The 22,520-nt window shown below is 34.3% G+C and overlaps 1 long non-coding RNA gene across 1 annotated transcript; it reads left to right on the forward strand.

The window, feature by feature from the left end:
- Window positions 1-2,256: 2,256 nt before the first annotated feature.
- On the forward strand, window positions 2,257-3,676 carry LOC137816134 (uncharacterized). Its single transcript, XR_011081763.2, has 4 exons — window positions 2,257-2,357; window positions 2,525-2,661; window positions 3,236-3,356; window positions 3,540-3,676. It is a non-coding gene; the product is annotated as an uncharacterized LOC137816134 (long non-coding RNA).
- Window positions 3,677-22,520: the final 18,844 nt, after the last annotated feature.

Here is a 22,520-nt window from a genome sequence, read left to right on the forward strand (position 1 = left end):
TAATATAATGATTTGTTATTATAAAAAATAATATATTATATCTATTATTATAATTATAATTATAATTAATGCAGTCATGTCATACATAGACACTGATGGGTATATATGTTATATGTTTACCTTTTATATTATTTCACTACAAAAAAAATCTTATTTTTAAGAGAGGTTTGTTAAAAGGGGTTAAAAAACCTCCAAAAAGATGTGTATAGGAGAGGTTTTCTAAACCCCTGAAAAGTATTGGCAGTTTTAAAAAATTGCAATAAATTTGATTAATTTCCTACTCTATTTTAATTTTTCGCATTTTGTAAACATTGAGTTTCGGAGTCACCAAACTTAAAACAGTTTCAGAGGCAGAGCGTTTCACGGATTCAGTACCATCTCTAGGAAACCCCTCTCAAGTTCGTCTCTTGATTCGCTTCTCAAATCAAAGATTTTGAAAAAAACAAACGAGTACAATCCACTATCTCCTTCGCAATGCTATTCTCATTTTTTTTTCTTTTATCAGCAGCAATGCTATTCTCCATGACGAAAGGTTATACACTTCCTTCGTTAAATCCCAATATGTTATATTCTAAAGTTTTGGAATTTGATTAATATTATTGTTAGGTTGTTAAGATTTAATTACTAGATATTGAGATTTAATTAGTTGGGATTTAATTAGTTAGGATTTAATTAGTAGTCTCTATCATTTATCATTTATCTTTAGTGGGGATTTAATTAACATAATTTATCTCTATCATTTGTAATCTTTAGTACTCTATAAATAGAGTACTGAACTATTAGTTGTGATATAAATAATATATGCACTTGTTTCCTTTTCTCAATTCTTTATCATTGTTCTTGGTATAATCAGAAGCCACCTAAAGGTTCCCTTAGTCCAAAGCCTAATCGTTCTTCCAAATCTCTTATGAGAGGACCTAGACACTTGTATACACGATCATTCATATCAATTGGTATAAGCTAGGACCTTCCAGTACTTTCAATGGCAAATTCAACACGCTCCGCTCAAGCTGCTAAGGAGATGGAAGATCGAATCTCCCAAAGGATGGATAATAGGTTTCTGGAACTCGTGGATACGTTGAGGGAAACCTTGACTCTTTCTATGAAAGACACCATGTAGGAATTACTTGCTCAATCTTGAGGAGAAGGGCCCCATGGTCTCTCCAATGACAACATGGGGTTTGGTGCAATTGGCGATGATCCCATGATTGAGTTGTTGCGTCTACGACAAAAGACTTCAGTTGATGCCTATCATGAAGAGTTCAATTCAATCATTACAAGATTGAAGTTATCTGATGATCATATTCTAAGGTGCTTCCTTGGTGGATTAAAGAAAGAAATCCAGATGATGGTAAGAATGTTCCGACCTAAGTCTCTACAACATGCGTTTACCTTGGCCAGGACGTATGAAAGAGCTCATTCAAGCAATTCGATGGCCAAATTCCACAGGGAGTCTTGGGTCCAGCACCAATGCCTATATCGTCGTCTGCTTCAATCAATGCGGCCCCTAAACTCAAACCAACACACCACTTACCATCGGAGTTCATAGTAGAACGTAGAGCCAAAGACCTTCGTTATTTTTGAGTTGAACCCTACTCAATTGAGCATAGTAGGGTACACAAGAAATTACAGCTTCACGTCATGGAGATGGAGGAAGATGACTCACATGATAGTCCTCCCAGTGATGTGACTGAATTATTGCAAAGGAAGGAGCCACAAATCTTAGTCAATGCACTAACCATAGTGGTTGGGTTCAAAACTATGAGAATAGCTAAATATCATAAAAAACGACCTTTACATATTCTCATTGATAGTGACAACACTCATAATTTCTTAGATACCCAAATGGATAAAAAATACGGGTGCATAATTGATACGATTGCCCCTTTGAATGCCATGGTAAGCTGGACTCTACCACTAACCTTAAAACAATTAAGAGGGTTTTTGGGCTTAATTGGATATTATAGAAGATTTGTCCATGGGTATGACGTCATTGCTACACCCTTTACTGATATGCTTAAGAAGGATAATTTCATTTGAAAACGACATACCCATTGTTCCATTCTTGAGGGCAAAAATGTTGTTGTGGGGAGGGCATTGTTTTTGTAGAATCTTTGTTTTTCTGTATATATCGTTGCTAAATGAATTTATAAGAAATTTTCCATATAAGTCTTTTCTTCTTTTTCTACAAGTTGTTCATAGCATAGTTCATAAATACTAGTAATTAATCTTACATTGACGTATTAATTAATTTCTTTGTTTTTACATGCTTTATTGACGTGTTTTTTTGGTCATGTGGTGTATTCAATTTATTTTGTAGGTTGATGATTCCAAGTTTGCAAATCTAGCACATCAAGGTGTAGATTTTATATTAGGTATTGTTTTCATTTCACTAATGGAAAAGCTTTTCCTACCTTTCTTTATCTAATTAAGTAATTGAAAATACTATGTCTGCTTTTGTGACTATTTATGACGTTAGTTATAATTGTGGAACTAGACATTGAAACTTTTGGTTTTTGAATAGGGGAACTCAAGCAATTGAAAGCCTTACCAACCAATGGATTGAACTTGAAGGGTTATTCAGAATCCCCCATTTCCCCAGCTAGGTTCTTTGAAGTGGTTGCTAATGATTTGCTAACTCTCAATAAAAATCTTCAGTTGGTAAGTAATGCTTTTGGGATGGATGCTTTCTGGTGTTTTATCTAGTATGAAAGATTTATGATTGTTACTGTCTGTCTCATGAAGTCTTGTGTAGCTGTTCTATATATTGTGAGTGAGAGTGGCTTTAGCAGACCGAAAAAGTGTAGAATTTTTAAAGGAAGGAAACAAGGGGCATAAGCTTGAAAATGAAGTTCTTTAACTGTTCTGGGATTTGTTCTTGTTACCTTTATTGAATTCATTAATTTGGCTTTGTTTGGTATTTACATGTTTCTTTGTATCTAGATACCAATTTACAAATTGCAATGTTTTGGGATTAATGGTATTCAATTTTATTGATTTATTTATTGAGATAATTTTTTAAGACCATTCTAAATTGATTGTATTGTAGCATAAGTTACTACTCATTAGATTTTTTTGTTGTGTAAGAATGTTTATCCAGTCAATTTGTGCGAAGTCTTTATCATTCTCATTCCCTGTTGAACCTTCTTTCATTTAGCTTCTTTTGCTTGCAAATGGTGATAGTTTGATAGCTAACTTTTAATGTATCTGATAAAGATGCTTTGATGGACTGTAGGAGCAGAAAATCCAGTTTTATTGTCTGCAGCTGAACAAATTTTTAGTTCTGGTGGGAAGAGGATGAGACCAGCTCTGGTGTTCTTGGTGGCAAGGGCAACTACAGAGTTTCTTGACTTGAAGTAAGCACATAATTCTCTCTCTCTCAAAATCTATTTTTCTGTTTCTCTCCCCTCCCTCTCTCTCTCACACACACAACATGTGCACATGTACACACATGCATATTCACACGTTCTTTGCTATAGCTAAAAATTCTATATGAAAATAAAAAGTTGAAAACTTCATGTTGAAATGGTTGACTCCAGGGAACTTACTGTTAAGCATCAACGTTTAGCGAGATAATTGAAATGATTCATACAAAAGGTCTTCAATTGGTTGAGCTCTTCTAATTAAGTGTGAAACTTGAAAGTGTGAGCCTTGGAACCTTGGAAAGGGTGCTTCCTCCCACCAAATATAACAGTTTTTTTTTTTTCAGCAAAGAACCAAATATAGCAGTTGTAAGTAAAAACCATTGGATTTGGTATTACTACAATTGATGAAAGAGGCCCAAGCCCATGATAGAAAAAGCCCAAGCCCAAATCCATATACAAGTTAAAGCTTCAACTCAAACCCAACAAATAGAAGATTTGGACCAACTAAGCATCATTAAATGATTTTTTTTAATTATTTTTGAGTATTTTTAGTAGAACATAAAGGGTGCAAATGTATAAAGCTAAGTCACACATTCCATGTGACATAAAAAAAAGGTGTAGGTGTAGATTTAGGAGGTGCCAAAAAAAGAAATCAAGTCACACTTCCCTTGTGACTAGGAATTGGCTCCAAATTCAAATGTTTCTCATTTGAATTTTCCTCCACTTTCTTTTGAATTTCCAGCCCTCTAAACACTGTAAATAAGAGGGCTTGATTCATGTTTCTAAAAGATTAATTGAATAGTGAAATGCTGCCAAAATTGTGTCATTCTCACTCTTTGCCTAAACTCTCTTAGGAATAAGCTTTTAATCTTGAAACCTTCACCTACAAAGGGAGTTGGCCGAACCACTCATACTCTTCCTACTTCTCATGCACCTCCAAGGCTATCACAACTCTTAGGAGAACCTTGTTCCACTATCAATCCATAGAGCTTCCGCATTCATCAACAAAAACCGCAAGAAAGAAAACACAAATCCATCAACAACATTGAGATATGTAAGTAGTTTTTCCTGACGAATAACAATGCCTTCAACTGTGTTGCTCCATCATCTTGTAGATATAAACCTAGTATTTATCTTCCACCTTTTTACTGTTGCCTTATTGGATCATTATTGCCCAGGTTAGGATTAGAAGATTGCGTGAATGATGCAGTGCAAATTGTTTACCCTGTGAATGGTTTCTGATTCTTGCAGGAAGTAGCTGCAAGGTAATTTAGAAGTTGGAACCATATGTGAAACATCAACTCTATTCATCTCATCTAAATAAATGGTTTTTAAATTAAAAAAAAATCACAAGCATTGGAAATTGAATGAGGAAAAGAAAAACTGAAAGTTTGAACACTTCAAATAAGTATTTTTATTTTTATTTTTATTTGAGATAGGATTTTCTTAATATTTTATTACATAAAATATTGATAATGATAGAAAATAAAGTTATGTCTTGTTTATTTTAATTATTGTATTATTTACAATATATTATTATACGATTAAATTGAGATATTGACAAATTATAAATTGTGTGCCTTTTGTTTAATTGTCTATAGAATGAGACTGGACCCATTTTTGTTAATTGCATGTGATATTTAATTTTTCCCGGAGTAAGAGTATGATATATAAAATAATAAAGAATGTTTTAATTGTTGTTTGATCTTGTTACTCATTCATATGGATATATAGCACCTATTGTCCAAAGATAGCATTTATTAATTCAAATAAATCAATGCTTTTTTTGGCCGGTGGACAATGATTGAGTTTCAAAGGACGAGGGTTTTGCATGTTTTTAAATTCTAGGGTATGTGTTTTTCTATAATTATCTTGATCTTAAGAGGATGGATGCGATTTTTTTTCTCTGTTTATTAGTGCCAATATTTCATTTTAGTGTTGTGTTTTAAGTTACTGTTATTGTCTTACGAGGAAACCAAATTTGGACGTTGTGTCCTCTAGTCTTAATGCATGTTTATCCTAATTAGTATTCATTATTATCTTTTTTCTTATACATTAGTTTATTTAGTAAATTTTATCTGTATTTAAAAGAATGTGTATGACATTAATATTCTGTAAGTTTTAATGTGGTTTAAATAGATTTTAATGTATTGTTGATATATTTCTAGTGGCAAAATAATAAATGTTTTTTATTTTTTATTTTTTAAATTAATAAAATTAATAAATTTACCTTTCAGAAGAGTTCATATCTTATAATAGAAGATTTTGAAGTTGAGTGTAATTTCAAGACGGATTGGATTTTTAATAATAGGTTTTTATAATAATAATAATAAAGTTTGGTTGGACATTAGTTGAATCTAAAATATTGTCTTTTCATGGTAATCCAAAGCAATGATTAAGTATTTTTTCTTTTTATAATAATAAGTAAATAGTTTGTTATAACTTTTATAAATTCCAATAATTAGAATGATGTTTGGTATTAGGAAACTTGTTTAGGTTTTTTATTAAAAACAAATACAAAATTTTGAGCTAATTAAATTTTTTAAATTTTTAAATATTTGTTTTTTATTATTTTTCATTTGTTTTTGGATTTATGTATATTAAAACACTTATTAAAAAACAAAACCCATCTAAAAAAATAAAAAAAAATGAATTTAACGGGGTTCACAAAACCCTTGGCAGTAATGGAGTTTGCAAAATCCTGGTAATAACGGAGATTTACAAAACCCCTGGTAATAACGGGGTTCACAGAATCGTCGAAAAATAATTGATCTTCCAGGAGTTACTCAAAACTGTCGGTAAAACATTAACGATGCTATATCTTTCAGGGAAAAAACAAACCATGGGTAACATTTAGTGGAGTTAAAACCGTCGAAAATGCCATATATAACCCATTAAAAATAATTTTTTTTGTAATGTTTATATTCTATAACCAAATAAAAAAAGTCAAATTATAAGTATAAGATATTAAGTGACATTATAATATAATATTTCTTTAAATAAGTTATGGATGAAAAACATTGAAATTCTCATATTTTGTATATATGTCACAATTCTATTAATGTTTTAATTCATATAAAATATTTAAAATAATTGAAGTAAAAAATGTTTTTTATTTTTATAAAAAAGGTGTGCAAGATATTTTGTTTAGACTTTTTTTTTTTAAACTGTCCCGACCAGTCCTCGGTCATCAACCCAGAGACTGACCTCAGACATCGTGCACCAATGCTTGGTAATGGAAGGGGGCCATGTGAGGTGGGCCTCAGACTCACCTACCAAAGAATTGGTTAGTCTTTGATATTTGCATCATAAACCCCAATGTTGGAGATCGAGATCGAACCCCGCTAGTAGGGGAAGAAGATTGAACATCGGTCGTCAGGATGTTGTAGAGGGCCACATAAGGTGGGCCCTAGAGTTTTGTTAAGATAACAGTTAAAGACAAGAGATGTGTAAGAAGCCTAAGTCACGAGGGATCCATGCACGTGGTGTGTATGACGCACGAAAGCACAACACGTGTGGATAATCCTAGGGGGCGTTAAAGCCCATTAGGGTTAGGGTTTCAAAGGAAGTTGCATGCATGGCACGTGAATACTTAGGGCACCCACGAAGCAGATGGCGCTAGAGAATATGTGCACAAGTTAGTACCCAAGTGACCACTCTGTCAGGCGTTGCACTCCAGTTAAGGGAAGTCCATGTGCCAGATACGCTAAGATTATATGAATAGCGGCGCAAGGACATTTCCAAGGAACCCTAGTCAAGGGCAATAACGCAAAGGTAAACCCCAGTTTCAACCTATATAAAGGGTGCGAAGAACCCTAGTAAGGTACGCAGTTTCTAAGACTAAAGCTAATATACACACTTGGTGTTTCTTTGCCCTAATACTGACTTGAGCGTCGGAGTGCAAACGACCGCTAGGGTGCCCCTTTGTCTTTGCAGGTGAGAGGGTTCTTGATCAAGAAGGTACGATTCTCAAGCAAGATCGAAGGGCCAAAGCAGCTGTTGGAGTCAACCGACAAAGCAAGTCAACCAGTAAATATTATTCAAAAGATAAATAAGAAGAAGAAAAAATATTTATAAACTAAAATTACCTTTCAAACTAATTTATATAAACTTTATTATACATTTGTTTTCAAATAGTTATTTTTAAACGATTCCTAAGCTAATTTTTGCTTAAAGACAAGTTTATTTTATATTTTAAAATATAAGAATTTTAAAGTGTTATTAATAAAGGAGTACAATTCTAAACTGAAGCTGTTTAGAACTGATTTTATTTATTTTATATATTTTTAAAATTAACTATTAAGTGAGTTATGTTAAGAAATGTCAGGTATGCCATATAAAGTATAAAATATTCTAATGGATTTCCATTACGTTATAATAGTTAATTTTTCCAATTTCATTTTAATCCATAAAACGTTGAAGCAATTATAGTTTTTGCCTGCGATCTATATATCTAACTGATCATAGTAAGTATAACTTCTAAATAAAATCCTTTCAAAAAAATTGAATAGTAAGGGATTATTTCATAATTAAAATTAGAATAATATGATGGTTTTTTGACCATGAACAGTTTAAGTTGTCCTATCTTTTTTTTTTCAAATATCATTCTCTTTAGTTTTTTTTTTTCTTTTTTTCTCTCTATATTATTTTTATTCTTGCCATTTCCTTGAAGAGATTTTACCAAAAAAAGATGGTAGTTAAGTAAATAACAATTTTAAGGGTACCGCTCAGAATTTGTTTTAAAGTGATGTTTCTTTAGGTTACTAAAGCCTTTTAGTGTCTTTTTAGCTATTTGTTATCTTAGAATTATTATTGCTTGAGAGCAAGAAATCCTAAGTGAGCGAAGTTAAACTATGCCTTTGGAGGTATTTAGATTTGACTTTGTATGACGTAAATGGCTGTATAATTATTCTTGAGATTGGTTCTGAATATCTATATGCACATGATGAAGTGTTATTTTAATTTGTTGAAGTGTAAACGAACCCATCTTAATTGAATTGACAATATAATGTATTTGATTGTAAAATAGGTTCTATTTGACATTTCAATTGAGTTAGGATGTATAGGATAGATTGTAGGTGTATACTTGGATGAATGAATTTTTGATGTAGTTGTGATTCATGTCCATGATTTTGTTGCCTTTGATTTGATTTGAGTGTTCGACATACTTGTATTCAATTTAATTATATACTTGTGGTTTTGAATGTTGAAATTAGTTATTTGAAATGGATAAAAAAATTAAATTGATTTTGTTATCTATTATGCAAAAAATTCACAATAGTTAGCTTGGTATATGTTACTTGAGCGTTAGAAAAATCCTTTCAGCAGTATTTGAGCAATGACTTTAATTTCATACGAAAAACACTATCTTTTAAACATTTACTTGGTCATTCAAGCAATATTTTTATCACTCGGGTCATAATTTGTTGTTCAAGTGCGAGAGATGTTGAATTACTTCTTTCTTAACTACTCTCCTCACTTAAGGAACTCATGGTAGCTTAAGTGATGATGAAATCAAGTTTTACAGTGAACTTTGGAACTGATTCTCTCTCTGATACAAAGTAAGATGCTTAAACAATTGTTGGTCTCTTGAACATGAAGAGACCCATCAATTCTCTATCTTCACGGAGTACATCGCTCAAGAGGGAATCTTGATCATCAAGTTATATATGTGTTGTAGTTAAAACAATTGGATTTATTAGTGTATAAGTTTAAGAGAGGGGATGGGTGAATTAAGCTTATAAATTTTTTTTGCAAAGAATACTGTTTTTCAGAAATCCTGACAAAAAGAACATATTGATTCAGAAAAAAACAAATTTAATTTTCTGATTACACAAGCACTTCCACAAAATTAAACAAATTGATTTTAGAATCAATGGATTTAATTTTCATCTTTAAAAAAACAAATAATGTGCAATTCAATCAGCAACAACAAGAGTAGTTATAAAGATTCTAAACTAAGAATTCTAACTTCAAATCTTAAAAAAAATTAATGAAAAGAGACTGAATCCATAAATCAATTATTTAAAAGATCTTATTACTCGTTCTATCCTAATAGATTTCACAGATTTTTAAACAAAGAAGAAACTTTAGAGAATCTTGATGAACAATATTCAAAACAACCTCGATATGAAAAATAACAGATTCAATTTAAAATCAACAGATTGATTTTATCAAAGTATATCAAATTTTCCAGAATTTCTTGCAGATATTAAAAGAGAGAGAGGCACACACACTTTTATACTAGTTCACTCAACAAGAGCAACATCTAGTTTCACCTTATCCTAAGGTGAATTCCACTAAAACAAATCAATCTTTTACAAAACCTTCTTGGTTCTTGAACCCTACATGATGGATTTGTGCCTTCCTATTTTTGTATTTGTTGATGAATTGCGGAAGCTTCATGGATTGGAGATGGAACAAGGTCCTCCTAAGAGTGGTGCTGACCTTGAAGGTGCATGAGAAGTAGGATTTGAGAGTGGTGAGGCCAACTCTACTTGGAAAGGGACAGTTTAGGAAGATTAAGAGCCTAACCTAGGAGGTTTTGGGCAAAGAGTGATATTGGCACAATTTTGGCAGCAATTCATGTATTAATCTTGAATTTACATGACCCAAGCTCCTCTATATAAAGCAAGAGTGGGCTGAATATGAAAAGAGAATTGGAGGGAAATTCAAATGTTGGCACATGGGAAGGTGGCTCCTAAATTCAGCACATGTGAGGTAGGTTCTAGAATTCTTCCATGTGCTAGGAGTTCTAGAACCTTACGCTCCACTTAGGCTAAATGTGGGCTGGACCTAAGTTTAATTAGGAGTAGGAAACTCTAATTAAACTTAGGATAGCATTTTAGGTACCACTTTGCATGTTTCAACAAAAATACAAAAGAATTAAACTATGCTACTTTTGACAAAAATGTAAAAACTATTCTACACTAGAGTTTATGACATGTAGAATGCGTCTTCTTGACCCCTTTTTGACCATAACTGATGGAAGAGGCCCAAGCCCAGGATAGAAAAAGCCAAGCCCAAGCCCAAGCCCAAATACAAGTTCAAGCTTCAGCTCAAGCCCAACAAATAGAAGATATGGTCCAACTAAGCATCATTGGATGTCTTTTTTTTGTAATTACTTTTGAGTATTTTTAGTAGAACATAAAGGGAGGTGTAGATATAGATATAAGAGGTGCAAATGTATAAAGCTAAGTCACACCTTCCATGTGACATAAAAAGAAGGTGTAGGAGTAGATTTAGGAGGTGCCAAAAAAAAGAAACCAAGTCACACTTCCCTTGTGACTAGGAATTGGCTCCAAATTCAAATGCTTCTCATTTGAATTTCCCTCCACTTTCTTTTCAATTTCCAACCCTCTAAACACTATAAATAAGAGGACTTGGCTCATGTATTGACAAGATTAATTGAATAGTGAAATGCTGCTAAAATTGTGTCATTCTCACTCATTGCCTAAACTCTCTTAGGAATAGGCTTTTAATCTTCAAACCTTTCACCTACAAAGGGAGTTGGCCGAACCACTCCTACTCTTCCTACTTCTCATGCACCTCCAAGACTATCACAACTCTTAGGAGAGCCTTGTTCCACCATCAATCCATGGAGCTTCCGCATTCATCAACAAAAACCGCAAGAAAGGACACACAAATCCATCATTCGGTATCATGAGCTATGGTTCTACAAGAGCTAAGTGTCTTCTTTCATTTTTATGTTTGTGTTCTTCTTATTTTCGTGTTGTTCTTCACCTCTTCATCTTGTTTTGTTGTTTTTTGCATTTTAATTTGATTTAGGTGTTGTTTGAAGCAATTCAATCAGTGCAAAATGTTCAAATTGTTCTTGAGCTTCTTATTTTCATATTTTGTGTAGGAATCTATATAGAATTGTGTTGCTATTTTGATTATAGGTTGTTTGAGTCTTGTTTGAAATTCTATTCGGTTCATATGATGTGTCTTGAGTCATTTTAATTTCTGAATCTATTTGTGTTTTGTCTAAGTCATGTTTCTCCTAATTTGTCATCAAATCCATGTAGTGCTGATTTTGTTGATAATTTTGGTTTCTTGATTTGATTTGAGTCCAGATTTATATTCTGTGTTTGTTGATCCTTTGGTGCATTTTTGTTTTTAGTTTGAGTTCATATTTGTATGCTAGTTCCATACAAATTCATATACATCTACTCCATTGGGTTTTTGAAGTTTCTTAATCTGTTTTTAAATTTCAGAATTTGGACTCCTCTGTTTTTCAAATTCTGTACTGGCTGTTTTTTGTTATGAAATTTAAATACGTTGAAGAAAAATTATGAAAATCTGGATTAATACAGTTTGATGTGTTAGAAAATTAAGAAAAAAAGAATCAGATGAAAAGACAAAATAGAAAAAAAAATGATAAATAAAATAAGAAAAGAGTGCATTCTGGCGCCAAAAGATACGGTAGTTGGACAGTGATTTTGAAAAATTTATCACAATTATTTGGTGCATGATTTTGGTGTGATTCCAGCGCCAAAAGCTTGCTAAGACATTGAATCGTTTGTGGTTAAATTTTCAGAAGCAAATTTAAAATAGCCAGCTCAGCATAAATATTTTAAGTCACGCTTTCTGAACCTGAATTTTCCAGTAGTGCTGTTTTGGTTTTTCAAATCAATTCTAGTGCTTTTCTTTAGGTTCCTTTTGTGTGCCATCCTTTATTGAGTGCCTATTTTTATTTGATTGTCCAATATCATTCTAAACTCTTTCTAAGTTGTGTCACATAATTCAAATCCATTTGTTGTGGTACTGTTTTAAAATTTAATTTGTTTCTTGCTTTCTTTTCTTGACCTCTAAATTGTTGGTGGATAAATTCAATTGGTGCTTGTTAAGTGGAATTGACTTTGTGGTGAGTCTAGCTTTACTTAGTAGGTACTGTTTTGGAGAATTTAATTGTCTATTCATAAGAGGTTAAGGCAAGGAGCAGCAACAAACACAAATACAAATACCAAACACATACACTTTGAAAGACACAACAAAGAAGAGCAACTACAAGCCAAAGGAGTGCATAGTATAGAAAGCTGAAATTTAATTTGTGCAATTCAATTTCTTTGTATTTCTTTGAGTTGTAATTACATTTAACCTTTGTTTAATTAGTGGATTAATCACATGTAAACGGTGAGTGTGTCTTCAAAGGCTCAAAGTGTCTAGAAGCCTCACCTAGGAAACGTCTAGTTTAAAGCTTTGTAGATTAGCAATCTTTAATTGTGCTTAGCTAGTTTGCTTTACGTTACTTGTATAGCTTTGCTTAATTGTTTACGGTAATTACTTGTTTAGCTTTGATTAATTGCTTTGCATTGTTTTCCTTTGCATAAAATTTGACTTTTCATTCCTCATTGTGATCTAAGTAATTTACTTAGAAAAAGAATTGTGTGAAATTTTTGAGGGATAGCTTTTGGCAAGGAAAGACTTGGTACTTAAGAAGTCCTAGTGACTCACCTCTCTTTCCTGGAAAGCTACCTTCACTACTTTCCTTTTCTTTCTTGAAGTAAAATACTTTTAAACAAAAATCTTTAGTCATGTCAACTCACTCTTCTAAATTTAGTGAAAGTGATATAAAGTCCATTAAAACTCTTTTAAAACAAGTAGCCAAGGAATTTCAATCACTCTCATATAGACAATTGGAACATGTGGTACAAATCAAAGAGTTGAAAATGGCTAAAGAAAAGGATGAAAGCTCTCAAAAATCTAAAAAAATATATTCACATGCATCTAGTTCTAACAATCATGAATCATATGGGGAAGAAAGTCTTAGGATAAATGAATATTATCAACCACCCCTTAGGAGAACTAGAAGAGAAAGAAAAGAACAAGAAAGCACTAAGGAGGTTAGGATAGATCTACCTTATTTCCATGGGAAAGAAAATGTAGAAACCTATCTAGATTGGGAAATGAAGGTAGAACAATTGTTTGCTTGCCATAGAGTTAGTGAGGAAAGGAAGGTACCCTTAGCCATCTTAAGTTTTCAAGGAAATGCCATGAATTGGTGGATTGCCCTAAAAAGAGAGAGACATCTCCACAAGGACCCTCCCATTACATATTGGAATGACCTTAGAGGAGCCTTGAGATGTCGCCATATTCCCTCATCCTACAAAAGGAAGTCAATGGACAAACTCCAAGGACTTCATCAAAAAAAATCTAAGTGTAGAAGAATATTGGCAAAAGATGGCGATATATATAAAAAGGGCAAGGATTAACGAAGACAACCATACCACTATAACTAGGTTTTTAAGTGGTCTCTAACTTGAGATAAGAAACAAAGTTGAACTTTTATCTTATAGAGATTTAAATGACTTGATTCAACTTAGCATTAAAGTTGAAAAACAAATTTTGAGAAAACAATTGATATGATTCCAATAGCAAGGTATAGATGATTCTTTGACATTTTATGGAATCAACTTGAGTTGGAGATTGAATAGACACTTTTATAGAAATGGATCAATGTTCTATGTTTCAAGAACTCACCAAAACTTGCGCCAAACACCAAAGCTCACATGGAAGACCCATTTCTTGCCAATTGAACCGATTAAAAAAGGTAAGAAAGCAAATGAACCGTTTAAATTGCATAGAAACTGAAATGCACCGAACAAATCAAAGAATAAAGAAGATGAACCGATTGAAACATGCAACTAAGCAAGAACACCGAATAGAAAGCAAGAAAGGAACCTAAGACATGTTTAGGAATTCAAATAGGCACGGAAATGGAATGCGAAGATGGAGAAGAAAGAAGACTTATGTGGTTGTAGTTCTTGGTTGATGAACACGCCACTTGAAGTGTGAAAGCTCCAAGATAAGTGTGAATTGCCGCCACTTGAGGGAACCAAGGCTCTCAAGATGAGACTAGGAAGAGGAGAAGACAAGTTCTCACTACACTCAATCACCAATTTGGGAGAGTTTTGATACTACAAATTCCAATTCTCCATTATGAAGAACCCAAGCCTTCCTTTTATAGGAGCAAGGGTCGGTCATTATCTTTACAAAGCTTGTATCCTAAGCTACTCAAGAGTCTCCTAAGTTAACGTCTCTCCTAAGCTAACGCCCAAGCTTCTAGAATTTTCTAAGCTAAAGCCTAAAGATGCTTTTACAAAAGAGGTGTCTAATGTTTCCCTCTAAACACCTTCCTAAAGACTATGTATTTAAACATTCTACTTTTTATACAAGAGACACTATAAAAAGAGAAAACAATCTACCACTACTTCCTAATTCCTTAAACTTGATCCTTGTAAGCCTTTGAGGTAAGGTAGTGTCTCCTTGAGCTTCTTCAACTTCGGCCTCTACCTCCTTTTGTCCTTGATCTTCGGCCTCTATTTCCTCTTGAGCTTGATCTCCATCAACAATCAAGTCAAAAACAAAGTTCATACTCTGTATCTTATGACAAGGATGAGTTCCAAAGAGGGGAAGAACATATAAAAGAAACATCTCTAAAACTTTCCCAAAACCTAGCCGAGCATCTTTCACACACTCAAGCTAAAGAAATTCAATGTTTAGAATGTCTTGGTAAGGGTCATTTAGCATCTAATTGTTCCAATGAAAGATCTATGATCTTAAGGAACAAAGATGAATATAGTAGCCAAGAAAAAGAAACTAGTGAGAGTGAAGAAAATGAGAAAAAGAAGAAGAAAGAAATAGATAAGTCAAGTGAGGGGTTGTGTGAATCTAGAAAAAATTAGGAATATCTTACAACATCCCTTGCAAGGCTAGTGAAAAAGGCATCCTTAGAGAAGGATTGCCTAGACAAAAAGGTAGTAAATTATTTTGAATATGTATTAAGATATCACGAACAAGTGAAGGTCAAGTTATCTATAGGCATCTACAAAGATAAATTTTTATGTGAGGTAGTGCCTAAAGAAACTTGTTATGTCTTATTGAGACAACCATTGCAAAGTGTTAAAATTTCCATGATCAATGGTTGTACCAACGAAACTACCTTCACAAATAAAAGAGAAATTCTTCATGAAGGAGAACTCATGGGTCAATTTAGAGTTGATAAAATTCTAGAGCTTTTAAAAAGAAAATTCTTTTGGTCACCCATGAGAAACGATGTTCAAAGACATTACCCTAGATGCATTTCTTGTTTTAAAACTAAAATTAAGGCAATGTCTCAAGAACTCTATACTCCTTCACCTTTTGCAAATGTTCCATGGGAAGATATAAGCCTGGATTATATATTAGATCTTCCTAGGACAACAAAAGGGTTTGAATCTAATTTTATGGTTATGGGTAAGCTCTTCTTTAGAGAAGTGATAAGACTTTATGGTTTATCTCCAAGCATAGTGTTAGATAAAGAACCAAAATGTGAAAACCATTTTTTGAGGATTCTTTTGGAAAAACTTGGAACTAAGTTGAACTTTTCAATTTCTTATCATCCTCAAACAAATGGCCAAAATGAAGTTGAAAATATCATTCTTTCTACTATGCTTAGAGTAATCATGAGAGACAATCACAACTCCAGGGATAATTATAAAGTAGTTCACAAGACTACTAACATTTCTTCATTTGAAGTTGTATATGGGTTTGATCCTCTTATTCTTTTAGATTTATTGCCCCTTCCTAATACACATACCTTTATGCATAAGGAAGGAGTTACAAAAGCAGAATTTGATAAAAAAAATGCATGGGAGGATTCAAGAACAAGTACAACAACAAATTGAAAAATATTATGAGATGTTGCCAAAAACAAAAGAAAAACAAAAGGAATGGCAACTTCCTAAAGATGATTTTTATACAACTGCTCCAACTAACTCATTTGATTTGTTTGATGACTCACAGAGATGGTCTTTTGATCCTGGAGGACGAGCCTAGTTTTCAAAAAAAGAATAAGGCTGTTGTTCGAGATCAAACCTGTAGATCTGAGGACAGATCCTCTCAAGAAGGAGGGGATGATGGAAACCATCCAGCCACATACATCCACATAATGATGATGAAGAAGAAGCATTGGATTTGAGGACAAATCCTTTTCAAGAGGGAGGGGATGATGGAAGAGGCCCAAGCCCATAATAGAAAAAGCCCAAGCCCAAATACAAGTTCAAGCTTCAGCTCAAGCCCAACAAATAGAAGATATGGGCCAACTAAGCATCATTGAATTCATTTGAATTTCCCTCCACTTTCTTTTGAATTTCCAGCCCTCTAAACACTATAAATTAGAGGGCTTGGCTCATGTATTGACAAGATTAATTGAATAGTGAAATGCTACCAAAATTGTGCCATTCTCACTCCTTGCCTAAACTCTCTTAGGAATAGGCTTTTAATCTTCAAACCTTTCACCTACAAAGGGAGTTGGCCAAACCACTCCTACTTTTCCTACTTCTCATGCACCTCCAAGGCTATCACAACTCTTAGGAGAGCCTTGTTCCACCATCAATCCATGGAGCTTTCGCATTCATCAACAAAAACTGCAAGAAAGGACACACAAATCCATCAATAACTCTAGTGGTTGCCTCAATTTGACATTTTGGTGGCCTTTCAATGAATTGGTGTCGGGGCCTCTTCCATCACTACAAGAACACATAACACAATGTTGAGAAACTCTATTTCAGCACAACCCACACTTCAAGAAACTCTATCAAGAAGTACAATTACAAACACCCTTACAAAAGAAAGTTATAGAAATGAAAACACCTGAATTGCAGATGCCAGAAATCAAAGTAGAACTGACTTTCTCCAACACCACTATGACAGAACTTGGAATCTCAAACCAAGAGTCACCAGCACAAGCACACTTGAAGTTTTTGAGAAAACTTTCAAAAACCAAAAAGGATTCCAAACTTTCACTGAAAGCTCTTTAAATTGTGTTCGAAAATGTGATTTCTCAGTACATTTAATATGAAATACACCTCTCTTTTTATTCATAGAAAAATAGATTTTCAAAAAACAGTTAAAAGTTGTTGTACTGGACCAGAGCACTCAGAGCTCAGTGCTCGGTGGTCGAACCTCGGTGCATGGTGCAGACAGGTCAGCTTGACTCTTGGGCCAGAATGGTGGGCCATGTAATTGGGCTTCGATTGTATGGATAAGTCCATTTTTGTGTAAGTAAGGTAATCCTTTGCATGTAAAACCTATGTGGCTAACAAGGGTAATTGTGGACCTAGGGGTGCGTTTAGTGCACATGGGGTCTAACTTAAGTAAATACTTTCTTTAAAAACCTAAGCCCATGGGTGCTAGGGCATGTAAGGGTTAGGTTGCATGCATGATGAAAAGAAGCGTAGCACCACGCTGTGGGTGCCTACGTAAACAGACTGGACCCTTGATGCTTGTACATGAGTTGGTACCCTGGTGGTTATTCTGTTATTATTTTATGCACTCCCTGGAGGAAAGATTTTGTTCTATTGCAACACCAAGAGAGTGTGCCTTTGAACAAAATATTTTCATGTTGAGTATGCTTTCGGTTGAGATTAAATTCTCGTGATAGCAAGTTGTTACAAGAGGTAAGCTATAAAAGGGGCTTGAGACCCCAGGTTAGGGGATGTTGTTTCTAAGACTGAAATTGACTACTTCTACTTTCTTATAAGCCTTGTACTAACATGATCGTCCGAGTGCAATCAACAGGTAGGGCCTCTTCTGTTTCAACAGAGCCACGTTCCAACGTAACAAAAGGAAGAACAAATTCCAGCAGAGACAAACGAAGCTAGAGCCTGTCCCCAAAGTCAACCGGTGAGCAGGTCAACTGACAAGAACAACTGTTATTAAAATAACAGACTGAAGTCCAAATAAACAGGTTGTTTTTTTGAAAATACAGCTGGTGGTTACATAACCACTTCCAGATTAGTTTATAATGGTAACAATGAGCTAAATTGATTTTGGTCCCAAAACAGAATTTTGAAAAGGCAAAATTTGTTAATTACTTGCATGGCCCTTTCTCTTGGACAAATGCAAAAATTTACTCACCAGGATGCATAAACAATCTTTGGTCTCGTGTGTGATAGATAAATAAATTTTCATACCAAAATTTAAGATTGAGTTTTTCATGTAGGAAAACACCCTTCAATTCCAATTTTATGATTATGTACAATAAGAACACCCGAAGTTTTAAATCCTAGCTTATTTATTTCTTTGAAGAGATCAAATACATATTTTCTTTCGAAGCCATTTGGAATAAGCAACCTTTATTCCAATGAAACACTTGACTTTTCCTAAGTCTAATTTCAAATTAGGAGGCCAATTTTTCCTTTAAATTCAATTTGTTTGTTTAATTATCGTTCCAAGACTTATATCATCCACTGAGAACAATAGTATAGTGATTATACCTTTGAGTGAGTGCTTTATAAATAAAATATAATCTACTTGTCTTTGCTTGTATCTTAAGGAAACAATTTTTTTTGTAAATCTTGCAAACCTTTCTTTTGGAGATTCTTAAGACCATAAGGCCTTCTTTAGGAGGCATACTTTATTCCTTCCACTCTAAGTTTCAAATCTAAGAGGAATATCCATATACCCGTCTTCTAAAGTGATGGAAGAGGCCCCGACACCAATCCATTGAAAGGCCACCAAAATGTCAAATTGAGGCAACCACTAGAGTTATAGTCAAAGAGGGGTCAAGAGGACGCATTCTACATGCCATAAACTCTAGTGTAGATTAGATTTTAATTTCTTGTCAAAATTAGCATATGAACTTTATTTGTGATTTTTCTTAGAATTAATTTTGGCACCTAAAACACCAACCTAGGTAAACTTAGAGTTTCTAAAAACCTCTAAAATTACCTAGGCCGGTCTAGGAAGCCCATGGAGGGGGTGAGAATACAAACTAGACACACCCCTCCCCATGTGCTCATTTAGGCTCCACTTTTGGGAGGAAATTCATTTGAATTTCCCTCCACTTTCTTTTGAATTTCCAGCCCTCTAAACACTATAAATAAGAGGGCTTGGTTCATGTATTTGCAAGATTATTTTGAGTATTGAAATGCTTCCAAATTTGTGCCATTCATACTCCCTTGCCTCAAATCTCTTTAGATTTAGGTCGTTAATCTTCAATTCCTACACCTCAAGGAGAGTTGGCCGAACCTCTCTCATATTCATACTCTTCATGCACCTCTAAGGTTTACACAACTCCTAGGAGAGCCTTATTCCACCTCAATCCATGAATGCTTATGCCAAAACCACCACAAAAACCGCAAGTTGAAGAGCTCAAAGTCATCATAAAGCTTTTTATTTTTGTTATATAAAGTCTATCCATTTGAAAGCATCACTATAAACTATGAGATCCTAACTAGGTTGGCACCCCAAACCTCAACAATCACTTGCTGTCAAGAGGGATAAAGTATTATTAAAAAAGTAACAAGAGAAATACAATATGGGATGACCAAACCAAAGCCTATGTACATCAACAAAATCTAAACTCTAGCAAACTATACTTATTTTAAAGAAATCTTCCTGAACACAATTTGCTGAAGTATGAAACCACATAAAGTCATTCTTAGAATCAACTCTCGGATTTGCCAACTTATCAACACATTATTTTATTCCCAAAAAACAAGTAATAGAAAAATCAACAACATTACAATCAATAACATTACGTACAACTTGGCAACAATTCCAAAGATTTTCACTCTACCAAAAAACAATATTAGGCTCCTGAAAGGCTTTAAAAACAAGTATTGAGTCACATCCAAGCTATTTATTAAACAAACCATGAGCAATGGAAAATTCCACATTAAGAACTGCCCTCATTAATTCTGCTTTGATAACAAAATATATACCAATGTAAGAAGTAAAACTGCTCAACTATTTCTCCATAGTTCCATGAAAAATACCACCATATGTTTCCCAACCACATTCTCTCTTTTCTACTGCTTTCACATTACATTTAATGACACCCACTTGTGGCATTCTCCAAATACCATTCACATTACTTTTTTACACTACAAAAAATCGTGTCTGTAGTGGCAGTTATAATATGCCGGTTACTAAAAACCGCTACAATTAGCCGTATAATACGACACCTTCGTAAGCGCCATAATGTTCCTTCGAAATGTGGCATGTAGAACCACCCTAATTATCCTTTGAAATAAAAATTCTCCCGCGTTTCGTTCCCTCCGTAACCTTTCTCTTTTCCAAAGTTTTCTTTTTCCTGTTCCCCTCTTTCAATCTTCGAAAATATACCTCTTTGACTCTTGGAAATATACCTCTTTCAGTCTTCACTTTCCTCATTCATTGAACCTCTAAACCCTCAGTCTCACCCTCAACGTAATCGTTCCCTTCTCAGCCCCATTTCGTAAACCCTCACTCTCACTGATATGATTCCAATAGCACAATATGAATGATTCTTGACATTCTTAGGAATCATCTTGAGTTGGATATGAGATAGGCACTTTATGATAGAATTGGATCAAGGTTCTATGTTTAAGAACTCACCAAGACTAGTACCAAAACCCAAACTCATATGGAAGTTCCATGTATTGTCAAATTGAATAAAAAAACAACAACTAAAAGAAGAAGAATCAAAGATGAACAGCAGAAAGTAAATGACCGAAGCAAAAAGCAATAAAAGCTAGAAAACCGAACTGAAAAAGCAAAGGAAACAAGCTAAGACATGAACGTAAAAAGAGAAGGAAGGAAGGAGAAGAGAAAGCTCATGAAGATGGAGGAATGGTTGGATGATCCCGCCACTTAGAGGATGGAGACTACAAGATGAGTGTGCTATGCCACCACTTGAGGTATAACCAAGAACTCTCAAGATAAGACCAAGTGAGGAAGGCACAAAGCTCTCCAATTCTCTCTCAAATTGAGTAGAGTTTCTCTAATTCAAAATTCAAATCTGAAAAATACAAAGGCAGCACCTTAATTTATAGCCTAGAGGTGCTGAAATGCAAAGCTAATTAAATTCAAAATTCCCCCCCAAATTACATGAAAGTGGCGCCAATCCTAGAGCATGAGGAAGGTGTGACTTCCTCTCTTAGTTTGGCACCTCCCTATTACATCTACACCTCCCTACTAAACGCACCCCTTCCTAAGACTCCTGATCTAAAAAACCTAAAGATGCTTTTACAAAAGAGGTTTCTTATGTTTCCCTCTAAGCACCTTCAAACAAAGAAATTACAAAAAGAGAAAACAAACGTCCATTAGCTCCTAAAGCCTTGAACATGCTCCTTGTAAGCCTTTGAGGTGGGCTTTGATCTCCATGAGCGTCCTCCATTTGAGCCTCAACCTCTTCTTGCTCTTGATGATTGGCCTCCATGTCCACTTGAGCGTGATCTCCATCATACTCCCTGAGTTGGAGAGAATTCGACCACGAATTCTGGAGACCTACAGAAAAAGGAGTTAGATCACTGATATTAAAAGTATGACTACCTAAGAATGTATCAGGCATATCTAACTCATAAGCATTGTCATTAATCCTCTTTAGGACTTGGAAAGGTCCATCCCCACGAGGCATTATTTTGGACTTCCTTTGAGTAGGAAAACGATCCTTCCTCAAATGAAGCCAAACCCAATCACCTTCCTCAAACAACAATGCTTTTCTCATTTTATTGGCAAGTTCGGCATACTTGCCAACCTTCTTCTCAATTCTCTTCTTGAAGTCTTTATGCAAAGTTTTCACAAAAGAAGTCTTTTCATCCCCATCTTTCCACAAGACATCTCCAAGAATGGGAATAGGAAGAAGATCAAGAGGTGTTAAGGGGTTAAACCCATAGACAACCTCAAAAGGAGAATGTGAGGTGGTAGAATTTACTACACGGTTATATGCAAACTCAACATGGGGTAGTAAATTCTCCCACACTCTAGGATTCCCCGAAATGAAACATCTCAATAGTTGTCCCAAAGTTCTATTCACCACCTCGGTTTGACCATCAGTTTGTGTGTGGCAAGTGGTAGAAAATAAAAGTTTAGTTCCAAGCTTGCCCCACAAGGTCTTCCAAAAGTGACTTAAGAACTTGGAATCTCTATCGGACACAATAGATCTAGGGATCCCATGCAAGCGAACCACTTCTTGAAAGAAGAGGTTTGCAATATGACATGCATCATCCACTTTGTGGCAAGGAATAAAGTGAGCCATCTTTGAAAAACGATCCACTACCACAAAAATGGAGTCCTTTCCCTTTGATGTCTTGGGTAATCCTAAGATGAAATCCATAGATATGTCAACCCAAGGCATTGAAGGGATAGGAAGAGGAGTATATAAACCATGGGGATGCATCTTAGATT

The sequence above is a fragment of the Phaseolus vulgaris genome, chromosome 1 (genome assembly GCF_051622355.1).
Source record: "Phaseolus vulgaris cultivar YP4 chromosome 1, ASM5162235v1, whole genome shotgun sequence".
Classification (NCBI taxonomy): domain Eukaryota; kingdom Viridiplantae; phylum Streptophyta; class Magnoliopsida; order Fabales; family Fabaceae; genus Phaseolus; species Phaseolus vulgaris.